The 11,073-nt window shown below is 38.4% G+C and overlaps 1 long non-coding RNA gene across 2 annotated transcripts; it reads left to right on the plus strand.

Moving 5' to 3' along the window:
- Positions 1 to 640: 640 nt before the first annotated feature.
- Positions 641 to 9,814, plus strand: LOC116736293 (uncharacterized). 2 transcript variants are annotated; one of them, XR_004342517.1, is made up of 6 exons: positions 641 to 1,210; positions 1,296 to 1,371; positions 5,328 to 5,426; positions 7,822 to 7,903; positions 7,987 to 8,060; positions 8,257 to 9,814. It is a non-coding gene; the product is annotated as an uncharacterized LOC116736293 (long non-coding RNA). The 2 variants fall into 2 exon arrangements; XR_004342516.1 differs by having other exon boundaries at positions 7,987 to 9,814.
- The last annotated feature ends 1,259 nt before the right edge of the window (positions 9,815 to 11,073 follow it).

Genomic DNA, 11,073 nt, shown 5'->3' on the forward strand with positions numbered 1-11,073 from the left:
CTTCACATGATTGCACAAACCGAGTGGATGTGTGTACTGACATCACTGTGATTGGCTCTTGATTGATGTAGTCAGAGCTGGTATCAGAGTGACATTGAAGTGTCTCTCTTGAGTGTTTACAAAGCTTTGATTTGGCATCAGTCTTAGGAGAGGAAAATAGGTAAGCTCTTTTTAAAAAAAAAACACCTATTGCTTCTTTTAAATCTTACTTGATAAAAAGGCTTTATCACCCCAATAACTGTGTTGTCCTTTTTATTACAGCAGCCATTTGTGAAACTGTTGCCATCTTCTTTCATTTTCCCTGGACTTATTGCTGTAGTTGTAATCAAATAATTGTTTCCTCATTTGTTCTGCATGGTTCATTATCCTTGCTTTACCACTGTCCCCATCTTGTAGGTCCCATGACAAGAAAGCCTGAGAGAGAACATCTCTGAGGAATTTCACATTCATAACAGAAAAATGCTTCTGTTCCGGTCGCAAATGTTTTGACTTTGCAAGAACAGAGAACTCATCTGTTTATAGTTGCATTTAAGGATGTCATGCTGATTCAAAGGAGAGATTTCTTCTCTGTTCGCTCCTCATCTCGCGAACGTCAGAAATGATGGCTGAAGCTAGGCCTCGGGGGTTGGGGGGGGCGAAGTCTGATATCAGCGAGTGCATTTGAAAGTTGGTCAGGCTGTTCGGAGAACAAACACTGCAGATGGCAAGAACTTTGGACGCAGCTTGAAATAGAAAAGCTCACCCAACGTTCATGACAGACTGACAGCCAATTATCAGCATCTCTTTTCTTCACAAAGTTCCTTTTTTGTACATCTTCCATTCCGATTTGGGACTTAAAAAGGAGGCCATTTTTCCAGACAGTGATTTCTTCCAATATCTCATCTCCCGGTGCCTTTTTCATGCGTGTGTGCATTTTTTTTTTTTTTTTAAACCGAGGCAGGATCTCCCATGGGGTTACAGTCTTGCAAGCCTTACAACTGCTGCCTACAAAGCAAAGAGGAAAGCAGACTGACTGGTGTCTGCCCCTATGTTTGTGAGGATTGGAGATATTGCTCTGACCGCTGTTGTGACGTCTGCTGCCAGATGTGCGTGGACCTGTGCTCTTGCTTGTGTTCAGGAGACTGCACTTTCTGCACAGTCTGTCTCGCTCTGGCGCAGAACTGCCTTTTACTTTTCACCGCCCGACAAAGTGAAACATCAGAGGCACGGCGTAAGTAGAATTGTGATAAGGCAGCTGTTATACTAATTACCTTGTTTCTATCCCAGCTAACTGAATGTTTTATCTATTTTGGAAGCTGCAACCCCAGAAGAGCTTGCATAGCTGAGAGTCGGAGACAAAAGCATGACCACAAGCCTCGAAATAACTCACAGGTGAAACATAGTTAGCTGCACAGCATTAATTGTACTTGTTCTGAAGTCTTGGCAACAGCTGCGGGGCCTTAATGCAACTCAGCCCTTTGTTTTCCTGTAGAAACAGATAAATGGGAAAGTCAAGTGCGCTGTCTCTAATGAAAAGATTTTTCAGTTGAGCTAATAAGCGTGAGCAAATTCTCAAAAACTTTCAGCCAAGAGTGGCACAGAATTCATCCTGCCACACATATTGTACACTTGCAAATGGCATTTAAAGATAAAAGAATTGCAATTCTTCATAAGATGTGAGGCTAATTTCACAAAGACTTTATAGAACGCCAAGACCGCTCACATCCAAAAGTTGATTTACATGCAAAATAAAAATACACAAAACTTTTTTTTCTTGCTGTCAGACATCAAATAAGAGTAAACTTTTGTCTTTTAGAAATGATTTGTTTTGCCAAATGCTGGAATAATGACAAACGTCCTTTTTCTTTCTTCAAATTCAGCAGTTTTAACATATTTCTTTAGTATTTGGTAGAAATGCCTTTTAAGCTGTGACTCAAATATGTTTTAGTATTCTTCCACAAGCTTCCCTCGGTAACTTCACAGGGATTTTGTTCCTTCCCTCCTGACAGAACTTAAAATCAGTCTGAACTGTGGTTCTGATTTGCCTTTTCATTGTCACTTGTTTTTTAATCAGACAACATGGCATTTCTCAATGTTTGTCCATGTGTACTTTGGCAAACTGTAATATAGGTTTTTATGTTCCTTTTGGAGCTTCGTGTCTCAATAGCCTTTCAGTCCATGTTGGTGCAGGGTTCGTTTTACTCTGAATAATGAATCTTTTATTAGCTTCCGCCAGCAACTTCACAAGACCTTTTCCTTTTGTTCTGAAGTTGAAATACACATTTCAGACTAAAACTCATGCATCTCTAGAAAACAGACCTAGACATCCCCATGATATCTAGAATCATGGGGATGATGCTAGACATCAATACATTGTAAGGAGGAAATGGTTACCTTTCCTTGACATATTAACTTATTTCTTGTGAAATATTGTTATTGAAAAGGCTTAAAAAAATGTGCGCTTAGGCTTAAAAAATTCTGGCATTTCCTGAAGAGAAACGATCTTGTCAATCCTCTAAATCAGTCGCCCCCAGCCCCCGCTGCGGACCAGTACCGGTCCGTGGACCAGTTGGTAACAGGCCGCACAAAAAATAATTAAATACTTCAGTTTTATGTATTATCCGAGTCTGAAGGATTTTTTATTTTGAAAATCCTTTAACCAGATTCTCTCCATTAGGTCTTGCCTGCCAACATTGAGCCAGCAAGGAGCAAAATGAATGAGAAACAGATCAGATGTCTTTGGAAAGTTTCTTAGGGAAGGAGGAAAGGCCCAGAGAAGAGACGGGAGAATGGATTTATCCCGGTAGATTATTCCCACATTCCAAGCCCGTTCTGTATAATATACGGTGACCGGCTCGCTAATGAGGCAATGATTGTTGTAAGGGGAAAATCGCAGTGTTGTATAAAGTACTGGAATCTCAGAGTCAAGTAAAAGTACAAGTACCTCTCCAAAATACGACTTTGGTAAAAGTCGAAGTCACTGACTGAAATGTTACTTGAGTAAAAGTCTTAAAGTATCTGAAACTTCTTGTACTTAAGTATGGAAATTACTGTAAAAATGGATGTACTCAAGTAATGTAATGAAAAGTACAAGTAAAAAGTAAAACAAGGCAAGTTTGAATGACATTTCTTATATCTTGGTAAACTTGTCAAATAAACTTAAAATAATGTACCCAACCAAGTGCAGGCAAAATGAAACCTGCTAATAAATTGTTCCAGTTTTAAAGAGTAGCACATGTTAATGGTTTGTGGTTTTGAACTTGCATGCCTTTCCTATATTCGTTAAATTTAGTCTAAATTGCTATCGCTATGGCTTCTGTCCCCCATTGAACTAGGGTGACCAGACGTCCTCTTTTTCCCGGACATGTCCTACTTTTCAGACCTAAAAAGATGTCCGGGGGGAATTTAAAAATTGTCCGGGATCTTGGTCAATTGCCTCAAAACACATTACATAGCTTACAGTGGATTATAGGGCACGGCGCTGCGTGTCACGTAATCCCTGAGCCGCGTCAGTGCGGGCAGCACTCTTCTCCTCCCACCCGATGCAAGGTGTTCCGATTTCTGATTTCCCCAACAATGGGAGAAGCGAAACAGGTGTATCCTATTGGAGGTGATGAACAAGCCAGGCAAGCAGGCTACGACTTTGTTCGGTAGCCTGCTTGCTAATCAGTAGGTGGGGTCAAAACACTTCGTTTCTCTCTCTCGCTTTTTTGTAACGAGTAACTAAACCACACATTGAAAATGTATCGGAGTAAAAGTACGCAATTGAGTTCGGAAATATAGTGAAGTAAAAGTGAAAGTCATCAAACATTTTCATACTCCAGGAAAGTATGAAGTACTCCAAAATGTACTTAAGTAAAGTAGTGAAGTATTTTTACTTCGTTACTATACAACACTGGAAAATCGGGGCAAAAAATTTAAAATTGTGCTATGTGAACTAGGCTTTTGTGGACACATGCCTTGTCTGAGGGTTCAACCCCCGCCCCTGTGCCCCACCTCTTTGGGGCCGCAGTAAAATGGCCAAGCCTTGACCGGTCTGCGGTGATTAAAAAAAAAGGTTGGAGACCACTGCTCTAAATGGCTTAAAACAGGAAATTGAGTGGGAATAAGAAATGGCAGACAGGACAGGGACAGGATAAGAAATAAGAAATGTGATTGTGTATTTTACACTGTATAGAAAGATTTGGCTTTATCTGTAGCTGAACAGCAGAAAGTCCTCAGCTATACCGAGCTAACCCACAGGAAGAAAACACCTGAAATTTGCTTCCTGACAGACTTGTAGAAAGTTGAATCAATAGAAAGTGAAGCAAAGAGAGCAATGCAGTGTCAAGGTTTTGATCGCAGTTGTTGTTCGAGGCAAACCCACTGAGGTTTTGTGGATGTGTACAAAATGACTTTTCTTCTCTTTTTATGCTTGGCTGAAAGCAAATGCACATCACGCTCTGCCTTGGAGGACCACTGTTGTGCTTATATGCACATAACCGCAACCTGCACTCCAGAGGCTTTAGACGCTGTCTACACATAACAAATTTGTCAATAAAAATAGTGGGTAAATGCTAACATCAAGAAAAAGTTGAGAAGCCTTATTCACAGAAAAGTTCCAGAGTGAAAGTAAATAAAAAGCTCTTCCCCCCCCCAAATTTATACTTCAAATAAACTGCACTTATAGTCTCAAGTCATTAATGTACTTTCTAAGAACGACATTGAAGTCATTGTCTAAACAATTACCAACACATCAATATTAAAATACTTCACACAGGGTGCTGTGTTGAATGTCAAAGTTACTCTTTGATCACTACATTCATATTTAAGGCAGTGAGCCACCTTTTAGACCTGACAGCAACACCAGATAAACATAAATGGAAAAAAATATAAAAGCTGATAAATTAATTGGTGAGTGTGAAAGAGGAGCCATCACGAGCCGGGACGTAGTCCTACAGTAATGTCCGTGAACTGCAAGCACCCACACATAAACACAACCGACAAAACTTACTTTTTGATTTCAGCACAAACTCGCGTGGTTCGTCGTGCGGTGCACAGGCGGTGTTCCTGCTGCAGTTGTCATCCTAGCTTGTAACTTTCAGTGTCAAACATTTTTCCCGATTCATATATTCAAACACAGCCATTTCCGGACTAAAGCGCGTCGGGAGGGAGTCACGTGATGATGTAACGACGTCATCAGGACTTGTATTAATTTAGTGTTTCTTTCAAATTGAATATAGCATTTTTTTTCCAGTGTTATGATTGTTTTTTTGTATATTTTGATTAGAGTACTTAAGTTAGAAGTAATTGTTTCATTTTTTTCTTTGTGTGTGTTTTGTTTTTGTTTTCTCTTCTTGTGGGCGGAGCCTGTGACTATAAAAGAGGGCTCTGCACCGCAAGGAGTCAGTCTGAGTTTAGACTCTCAACAGATTGTGATGGCAATGGACTTCTGAGCTGCTACGAAGGTACTGTTTTTCTCTTTTTGTATGTTTTATTTTTTAAACCTGCCCGGACATCCATTGTGAATACACAACTTTTTTCACCTGAAAATAAGCACAATAAACACCATCCGAATTGAACTACATCTTTGATATATCATTTTTTTGTCCAAGTCATAACAGAGCCTAGCCACCGTGAGACACTTTATTTATTAAATTTCTTTAAAGAATCTGAAAGTTCATAAGTTAAAGAAAAACTGTCTTGTAAAGCTTTTAATGCAAATGTGTTATGACAATAGATTGAGTCATTTGCAAAATACATGTTAAAAATTTCTAATAGTTCAACCCTTTGAGCATTTTAATTTTGTTAATTTACAACCACAACATGCAGTGAATTCTGAGATTTAACATGATAGTGTCAAGGCATCATGAAATGGAAGAAAATTATTTCACAAAGAAAAGTTTGGCATCCATTTTTATGTAGATGCACTGAATCAATGCTTTGTAGAATAACTCATGAAATTCTATCATTACCAGCTTTTGCAGAAGAGCTCAAGGTCAGTCAAATCGGAAGGAAACTTCCTGTGAGCATAAATTTTTGATTCCACAAACAAATTCTTATTTGGTTTGAATCAGGATGCTGACATGAATATGGTTGGGATTAGATTATTTGGCAGTAGGTCTGTCTGGATGTTTAGGGTTGTTGTGCTGGAAAGGGAACCTTTGCCCCACTATCTTGTTTGTGCCGCTGTTACGATTTTAAAGAGAATTTCCCTGTATTCAACTGCATCAACCTTCACATAAACTCTCATCAGTTTTCCTGTCCCTGCTAAATAGTAATAAAAAACCAACATCCCAATAGCATTAAGCTGCCACCACCATTTTTCATGTTGGGGTGCTACTCTTAAGGCAATGTGCAGTGGTAGTTTTCTACAAAACATTACATTTTGAATGTAGGTCAAAAATTCCAATTTTCATTTGACCGAAACAACTTCTACTTTTTTTTTTTTCACCAATATGATGAGGTGGCAAACGGTAAACATAACTTCTATCTTTCTATTGACAGTGGCCTATTCTTCCCTTTGTGACATTACACCCAGATTTATGGAGTTTCCTAACCTGAACTAATACATGTTCTAGTACGCTGTGTGTGTTGGAGTTTGTACTTACTGTTTCTTTTTAATATAGTTTGGTTCATTCTGTGCACTGTGCTTTAATTTACTTTCTGCTCTGCTTAACTTTCCTGTTTCTGGGGTTCTTTGTCATCTTTTTAGATTAGCCTTTTGAGTCATTTTGGTCTGGAGAATGACTGTTTAGTTGTGTATTTCTCTGTGTAACTTCATCCATCCCCCTCACTTAAAACTCACTTGGTCATATTTTTACCTCCCTGCTTCTTTCTCAGCTATTTTTTTTAATGCAATTATTCAGGTTTCCCAGCATTTAAGCCTCTAAGCTGCTTCTTTGTCTTATGCTTTTGTTATTTTCCATCAAGAATATGTATCTGATGCAATCTGTCCTGTCTGTGCCCTTTGGTTTTCATTATTAAACTCATCCCCATCATGAATCTCACGTCCTCCTATCTAGACTCTCCAACAACCTAACATTCTATGATATTTATACATTGATCATATTACCCCATTTTTGGGAGGTTTAAACCCCCCCCAAAAAAAACAGATAACCCAACCCTATTGTATTAATCAACTCAGATCTTGATCACACCATATCTGACATAGTTATCAAAATAACTTGAATTGGACTGCTATTTTACCCAGCAGGTTTTAGACTGTACGTTTGATACTCCTTTACCTGAAAGCACATAATTCTCCATATATTCATAGATGCTATGCCTGGACAAAAAAATCAATGAAAGCCCAGACAAAGTCTCAAGAATAACACTGAAAGAACTTCAGAAGGCCATAGGAACTATTGAGCAATACCATTATAAAAGATAAAATCTAAGATCTTGTGGAAAAAAAATATAAGGATGCTAGTCGTCCAAATTTTTGGTCATTTTTGCAGTTGTGGTCTTGTTGGGTGAAATTTGGAAATACTTGGGTTGTGCACTAATGATGAGGGATCTTTTTTTTTTTTTTTTGCTAAGTTCACTTTCCTGTTTCCTGCTTTAGTTTGGGAGCTGGTTCATTTACAACCGTTTCTGTATGACCTGAGGTTATTCGGGGCACCAGCACCAACTGCATCTGTGCAAATTAACAAAACACTGCTGTTATATTGGATTTTTATTGCTATGTCTCCCAGTGCAGAGGTTTCTAATCCTTAGATTGGTAGCTCAGTATTCCCAAAGACTGCTGCCATGTTTCACAAAGTCAAGCAGAGCGATTTAATAATATATGCCTCCTGGCCTGTGTCATACAGATTGACAGCTTCCCGTTTTTCTTGCTCTTTATTTTTTCACCTTAAACAGGGTGAATTACAAGTTGTAAGCAAAAAGAGAGCACGAACTCAAAGTTAGCATGACCCACAGACGACCTGCACATATCAAAATGGTCAGTGGAATGTTTATCTCCCCTGTCGCTCAGGATGACTGACAAGTGTGTATTGAAGAGAGTCTCACCGCTTCCTCTCACAGAGACTGCGAAGACGAGGCATGAGCTGCAGGTCTGATGAGGTTGGAGATGAGAAGGCCAGAAGATTTGACAACAGGTGTAAAAATAGCTGTCTTCCCAGTGCTGGGGAGTGCATACACATGTGAATTTGCAACTTCACATGATCCCGTGTGTCACAGAGAAAGTCTTATAACCACTTTCTATCTTTCTGCAGAATAAAATTCACAGCTTGGTGCCATGATATGATAGAATGAAAGTGGTATTATAAATGTCTTTTTGCTTTGTCTTTCCAGATCAGTGGTCCTTACAATGAGCTCAGGATTATTGTTGTCATCATGGCTGAACAAAAAGCTGCTGAACAGAAGTGAGATTTTCCTTATCTGATGAAAATGACATTCTTTTCCCGAATCATACCCAAGTGATGGCAGAGACTGGATGTTGGACTTTTATTGCTTTGTTTCCACCTCATCACTGTAAAATCTTGTTTGAAAAAGGATTTAAATCTGAGCTTTTGTATTACAAATATGAATACATTTTCTTTTGTTTCAAAACTAACATACTATAAAAATATACTACTTAATATAGAGTGCATATATGTTTTTTTATTTTTTATAGGGGAGATTAAAGTGTCTACAGACTGAGGTTTTTACCCACATTCTACTTCAGAGCACTCAAATTTCAGCTGGAGTGAGCAGCACTTTGAAGAAAACAAAAACATAATTTGGTTTCACACTCACAATATTATATCTTTTAAAGAGGAAAGAGTGCCTCAGGCCTTGGGGCACCATTTCTCTTCCTCTGAACTAAACCTTTTTATTATCCTGCACAAAATAGCTAGTTTATGGTAATTTCACTGATTGGATGAGCCATGCCCCGAGCATCAAAAGAGGCAGGGACTGAGGAAAATCTAACATATAGAGTGATGTATATAAAACTGGATAGTGTCCTCACACATCCACCTGTTTTCTCCTCTTTCTTGTTCTTTTGGGCTTTGAAGTGCATTTGGTCTGGTCCACTGCTAAGGGTCCCTTTAAAATTCAGCAGATTCATCACATGGCCTGCTCCTTCCTTGAAGTGACCTTGTGTATTTTGCATTTTTAGTAACTGGTAGTTGAAAGAAATCTTGTATTGAGATTTTTTACTAGTTTTTAGGAATCACTTTTCAAAGCAAGTTTCAAAAGTGTGCATAGTCTTGCACATGAGCGTCACAATAAATGTAGTCATTTGAAATGGGACCATAAGCCTAAAACAGCATTCTCTTGTCTATAGTTAACTGGCAAATGTATTTGATAGTTAACGATAGTTAATACTTTGCAAAATACTAATAAAACACTTTACATACTTTTGCATTTTGTCTTGTTACAACCACAATCTCCAGTGGTTTGTAACTGTACTTTATACATCAAGTCAAAATAGTGCATTATTTTGAAGTAAAGACTATTGACTGATATGGTCAAAGTATTTAATCACAGTCCCAGCTACAAATCTTTTTGTGTATGTCTATACGAACATTGCACATCTAGAACCATTCTGACATTATTCTTTGTAAAATGGCATCGCTTTTTAAGATTTTCTATGTCTTTAATTAAACATTAACTGTGCCATTCTTGAACATGATTTGATCTAAACCATGCACTTGGTTCTTTGGCTCTAACTTTACGGTTGTTGTTCGGCTGGAAGGTGAACCGTTGCCCAAATCACCAACTTTTTGGAAACTGACACATTTTCTTCTGCGATTTGTCTTTCTTTAGTTGCTTCCTCTTTATGAATGGTGACCAATCTTGCTGACGAAAGAAAAACAATGGCAGGATGTTGCCACATTTTATCATAATAAAGGTGTGTTGATCGTTATGTTCAGGGTTCTTTGAGACGCAGCATTTTACCTGTAGATTACTATTTTACAGAGGCTGAGTCTTTTTACTGACTTAGTTGACTTCCAAAGATACTGTAACGTTGCACTGGAGTTTATTCATCAATATCAGCATAAAGTGGGCCAAATACAAATACAGGTCACATTTTCCAGAAAACTATACATTATAGTTATACTATGCACTACTTTGTGCTGTCCTCGTGTAACAAAATTAAAGTAGGATCCAGATAAAGGACAGAGTGAAACATGAAAACTGGGGATTAAACCAGTAAATGTGAGGATTGATTTGTCTAGAGTAGGAATGCCATCTGGTTAACAAATTCTGAAGAGGAAGAAACAAATACATACTGCTTTATATTTGTGGCAAACTAATCTGCACATTGTCTTTTGCTAACAGCTGAGAGATAATTCTTTCTGTATCAAGTGTACTTCAACAAATAGGGGAGAAAAAAAACATGTTCATTCACAGCCAGCAGAATGTATCTGCACAGAGTGGTAACAGTAATAAAAAGTCACGGTGAGGCAGGCCCCAAATGACTCTGAATGTACCTCAAAAACATGCAGTAGGAAGAAAATTTCTGATCCAGTGGGGATTTTTTACCTGACTTCGCCGTCTTTCATCTTCCTGCCTCTCTCTTATCTCTCGGTGTTTGAGTAGATTCCTCTCACCTCTTTTTTTTTTCCTATCTGCGATCTCCTCTCATGAATTTCATTGCCTTCATTGAACGTCTTCTTGGTTTGGAGTTTGGAGTGATGCTATGCATTGTGTGCTGCTGTCAGTCAACTAGATTACAGCACATGGAGGGTCTTTATTCTTCATTCTCCAAAAATAAGCAGATGGCTCCCAACTTCCTGGCCAGATATGTCTAAAGATGTCTCCTTTTTTGTCACTATGGGGGTTTGTGATATCAAAACAAGAAAATCTAAAGATAAAATTAGATTAGATCCTGCAAAGCTCCTTTTTTTGATTCCATGCACATGTTGATCTTGAGCTCACAAATATCTTCTGATCTAATGAGCAAAAGGAAATCAAATAGATGCTATTCAAACCATTTCCACTTTATTTGTTTAGCATCAAACAGCATATCCTCTCCTCACTTGTCAACACACTCACTCGCCTGACAGTTTAGATAGACATTGCTTTGTGTGATATACATTGCTCTCCCCGCAGAGAAATGGAATGAGCTCGTCTGTGACAGGGAAATTAATATTGCTGCACAGAGAGGGCTCCTTTAGGATT

Source organism: Xiphophorus hellerii, chromosome 16, assembly GCF_003331165.1.
Source record: "Xiphophorus hellerii strain 12219 chromosome 16, Xiphophorus_hellerii-4.1, whole genome shotgun sequence".
In the NCBI taxonomy this organism is placed as follows: Eukaryota; Metazoa; Chordata; class Actinopteri; order Cyprinodontiformes; family Poeciliidae; genus Xiphophorus; species Xiphophorus hellerii.